General features: G+C 46.4%; 1 non-coding gene and 1 pseudogene across 1 annotated transcript; both read left to right on the forward strand.

Annotated features, from left to right (window-relative positions):
* Window positions 1-1,812: 1,812 nt before the first annotated feature.
* On the forward strand, window positions 1,813-1,967 carry LOC143266467 (5.8S ribosomal RNA). The gene has a single exon (XR_013041442.1). It is a non-coding gene; the product is annotated as a 5.8S ribosomal RNA (ribosomal RNA).
* Window positions 1,968-3,787: 1,820 nt separating this feature from the next.
* The window catches only part of LOC143266471 (large subunit ribosomal RNA), a 5,320-nt pseudogene continuing 4,107 nt past the window's right edge, over window positions 3,788-5,000 (forward strand).

The raw sequence follows: 5,000 nt of genomic DNA on the forward strand, positions 1-5,000 counted from the left end.
CAAAAACTGTGAAAAGCAGCCAAAAGTATATATGACTATAACACATGATACGCAAAAATGAGGATGAAAAGTGCAGCTCCTCGCGTATAATAAACAAATAATAAATATATTGGCCGTACACAACAAAAATGCGTATAAACGAGCCACGATAGATGATTGAGAGAGAAAGGGAGAGAAATATTTGGAGGTAGTAGCAAACAAACGAAAGAAAAAACAGATACCAAAAATGTTAAATGACAATTCGTCGTTACGGCAGTCGTGATGCGGAGAGATATTACGGTTACGTGTAGGAGGTCGCTTTGGTTCTCATCGTCGATACTCCCGTCCGTATTTCGTATCCGCCGACGCGTTTCGTACGAACAAGCGCTAACGTTAAATAAAGTTTAAAAAATGAGAGAGCAACGCCGTTTCATGTCGAACGCTGTAAATAGAAAGAACGAAAGTTTACCGACGAAAGAAAATCGAGAGTTTCCTCTCTATCTTCTCGGCTCTTCTTTCCGTAGCGTATAAGAAAGGTTTCGACTCTCCCGGGACGTCGTTTACTTCTTATTAACGGGTACCGCACGATCCTTCGATAAATACAAAAAGTCGTCGTAACAAGAATGTTCAACTTGAACACGAAGGAAAATCCCGAACATTCTCATATAAAAATATATCTATACATAAATGAATCTGTCGCGAATTTTACCGGCAGAAGGTTCGTTATGTAAAAAATGGATCGTATGCATGGTGTACCCGTTCGTTGCGACGTCTGAGTTAAAAGGAGGAGAGAATCGAAATTGTTAAATAGATACGCGCCAGGAAAGCGGAGAGATTTCGGAGAAGTAAGGAAGAGGTGAAGGTTATAAGAATCTCGAAATATTCTTATCGGACTTTCCTTTCTATAATTTTTATTCTTGATTCGTGTTGCGTACTCTCTCGACCCCGTGTGAAAACACGAGAGAGAATATAAAGAAATATTTTGGGACGTTTGGTAACGAAATGCATGGGTTTGCGAAAAAAAATTGTTAAATTTCTTGTTTTTTTTTTTTCGCCCGCTTCGTGAGAGACTCTCATTTTATTTTCTTTCTCTCTATAAATTTTGTCTTTGGACCAAAGGGAACACCCCCTTTTAGCCTCTCTCTATTTCGTGTTAAACGAGAAACGAAATTTAGAGTGTGACACGGAGGCTTTCACGCGGGGGGTGTCCGGGTAACCGATGGAAATCGAACCACGAAACCGCTTCGACGAACGAAGTCGCAACTTCACGAGAGTCCGCCTGCTTACGACGGACGATATGGTAACGTATCGCTTTACGGACCGGCTGAGAAGCGAAAACGATAGCGTAGTCTCCTTCGTTGGTAGACCGATCTGACGCCGGCCATGGAGTGTCCGTATTGAATCTCGCGATACCGCCAAGACGTCCAATATATGTAAGCAGCGAGCAGGAGACTCTGTGTTACGCGCGACAGCGCGTTTCGTATTTTCCACGGTTTTTGAATGACTTTACCACCCGGAACGGACTGAAAACTCGCCGCACGAAGAGAAATGCGTCACAGAGCGTTGTTTCATCGGCGGTTCTGTAGTTTTATACGGTCCTTTACCCGTCCATGGACGTTATCGTGTCGTCTTAATCATCAATCAGCTCGGGTAAATCTGTGAACAGAGCTATGACGGGACGACGTCCGAATACCGATACTCGATCTTGCGCTTGGATTGGAGTTAGTATTCTATGGACAATCGAACGAATTTATAAACCAGGTTAAATAAATCACGTACATACTGGTTTTCAGACGCTGAGTTGTTAAATATGAACAAAAATTTTTATACGATTACCCTGAACGGTGGATCACTTGGCTCGTGGGTCGATGAAGAACGCAGCTAATTGCGCGTCAACGTGTGAACTGCAGGACACATGAACATCGACATTTCGAACGCACATTGCGGTCCACGGATACAATTCCTGGACCACGCCTGGCTGAGGGTCGTTTATATAACTAAAGACTGCTTGCGTTTGCCTTTAGCAGCAAAAGGTTTTCTCTTCATTGTTAAATTTTTTTCGGTACCGCTCGTCGTTCGACTAGATAAAACGAAACTGTTAAACGCCGAAAAGTCGAACGTTTCGGAGCGGGATCCGATGGTCGAACGCGAGAGAGAGAACAACTTGCGAAATTGGCGAAAACGTACGAGCGATGGTTGGACATTTCGTCGGCGTTTGACGCGGAGAATGTTAAATGGAACGTTCGTGTCTCGCCCTCTCTTTGCTAGTGTTCATTTTTTTCACAGGCGACAGAAGAACATTTTCGTATATCTCGCAATTCTTAGTTTTTAGGATCTTCTCGGCGGAATGCGCTTATCTCGGCTTGCGTGAGTCGTGGTTTCTAGTTAAACCCCTAAAAGAGACCATATACGACCGCCCGTGAAAGAGCGCTCCCGAGTCGAAAACACCTAACTACAGAAGGATATTTAGACGAGAGAGAAAATGATTCTTCGCCCTGCGAGAGAATTGTTAGACACCAATTGAAGGAAGCAAGCCGAGAGTAGAGCGTGTTTACGGCGTTTCTCCGCGCTCCCGACGTTGTCTGAAATGATTGTCGAATTTTTTTTTCGACGGTGCGAAAGTTTATACAACGAGGGGAAAAGTTAAAAATAAACGTGCGACGGAAGCTCTTTCACGGTTAAATTATTACGAGATCGTAGCTTCGCCACGTTTTTTTTAACATTTACAAGCGCAGATCGCTTCGTTGTCGTTGATTAGAAGCGGAAGACCGCGCGATCCCAATACGGGTTCCGGTCGTCCAGTCCTCGAAGTGCATAATTGTGCCGGACGGACGTTGAAAAACCCGGACCGATCGAACGATAAACGCTTATTTGGTGATCGTCTTGCGAGAGTCTCCCTTCATTGTTGTTCGTGTGTTAAATTTCTTTTATCGAACAACGGTCGAACGCAAATGAACAATGACATTTACACCGAAGATCGATCTCGAAACGCTTTTGTTCCTCCTTTTGTGCGCTCGTGGTTTCATCGAACGATATATACACGACGAAGGTGTACCACGCACGTTAAAAATGGGATTTCTTTTTTCCTTTAACCCTTTATTCTCTGGACCATGATAAGTCACCGATGGTTTACATGGCTGTCTCTGGCATTCTCGCCCTTTTCTTGGGATTTTGCGTCGGAACGCGACAGCAAAAGAAAAAACGTATCGGACGATGCGTCTTTACGGTTTATCGACCGTCGAGTGTATATTCGAACGTAAATATGTTGTAACGGTATATGTATCCTTTAGGGGACAAAAGAAACATGAAACGATCGTGTGCGAGAGCGCGCCGAGGGTAAGAAGAAAAGGTGTCCGACCTTTATCTCCTCGTTGTCGTAGTCTCTCCTCGTCGTTTGTTTTAACGCGCCCTGGATAGATAAAAAGATATATCCGATTATAATATATACATATATACTCCGACGCGAGTCGAGAACAACCGGACGTCGTCGTCGTCGTTTTTTTTTTTTGTCGTTGTCCCGCCTGCCCGAATATGCGGCGTTTTAAGTGCCTTTTTTCTTTTGTCGAACAAAAGAGAGAGGAGACACCGAGCTTTCATTTTGGCTCGTACGTACCTTCGAGTAGTCGACGATATTGTGTTGATCCGAAAAGAGAAAAATAGTTGGTTATCGAACGATACAAGGAAAAAATCGAACGACATAATCCCTGTGCGTCGTTGGTATTAATATACCTTTCGTATTACGTGTCGAAACCCCGAAAAGAGCGTACAGTTTGTGGTATAACTTTGAAAAGAAATAATAAAATTTCGACGACCTCAGAGCAGGCGAGATTACCCGCTGAATTTAAGCATATTAATAAGCGGAGGAAAAGAAACTAACAAGGATTTCCTTAGTAGCGGCGAGCGAACAGGAATGAGCCCAGCACTGAATCCCGCGGTTAACGCCGCTGGGAAATGTAGTGTTCAGGAGGATCCGTTTATCCCGAGACATCGAATCGCGTCCAAGTCCATCTTGAATGGGGCCACTTACCCATAGAGGGTGCCAGGCCCGTAGCGACCGGTACGCGTCTCGGGTGGATCTCTCCTTAGAGTCGGGTTGCTTGAGAGTGCAGCCCTAAGTGGGTGGTAAACTCCATCTAAGGCTAAATATGACCACGAGACCGATAGCGAACAAGTACCGTGAGGGAAAGTTGAAAAGAACTTTGAAGAGAGAGTTCAAGAGTACGTGAAACCGTTCAGGGGTAAACCCGAGAAACCCAAAAGATCGAATGGGGAGATTCATCGTCAACGAAGCTGGCTCCCGTGTTGGTGCGATAGTGCCCCGGATGGTCCCGTTACGGCGGGTTTCCCATCGGCGTGGGCACACCACCCGCGGCGAATGTTCCGGCTATGTAGTCGTGCACTTCTCCCCTAGTAGAACGTCGCGACCCGTTGCGTGTCGGTCTAAGGCCCGAGGCGAAGACTGTCCGTCGCTTTTAGCGTACGATGACAGCCCCTTGGATGCCCGGCCGACTGCGCGACGGTACTCAGACGGTATCGGGCCGCAAAATTCTCGAACGCACTGCGTCCAGGACCGCCGCAAGCTCGTTCCAGTCTAGATACCGGATGTACGGACTTAGCGCCGTAACCGGGCCTGGCGGGCTGTTGGCAGGCGGAGTCCTTGGACTGGCCAAACTTTGAATTACCGGTCGGCGACGCTATTGCTTTGGGTACTCTCGGGACCCGTCTTGAAACACGGACCAAGGAGTCTAACATGTACGCGAGTCATTGGGATTTGATAAACCTAAAGGCGAAATGAAAGTGAAAGTCGTCCGTGAAGTCGACTAAGGGAGGATGGGCCTCGTTACGATTAGGCCTCGCACTCCCGGGGCGTCTCGTTCTCATTGCGAGAAGAGGCGCACCTAGAGCGTACACGTTGGGACCCGAAAGATGGTGAACTATGCCTGGTCAGGACGAAGTCAGGGGAAACCCTGATGGAGGTCCGTAGCGATTCTGACGTGCAAATCGATCGTCGGAACTGGGTA

Source organism: Megachile rotundata, unplaced genomic scaffold (assembly GCF_050947335.1).
Source record: "Megachile rotundata isolate GNS110a unplaced genomic scaffold, iyMegRotu1 scaffold0815, whole genome shotgun sequence".
NCBI classification, from domain to species: domain Eukaryota; kingdom Metazoa; phylum Arthropoda; class Insecta; order Hymenoptera; family Megachilidae; genus Megachile; species Megachile rotundata.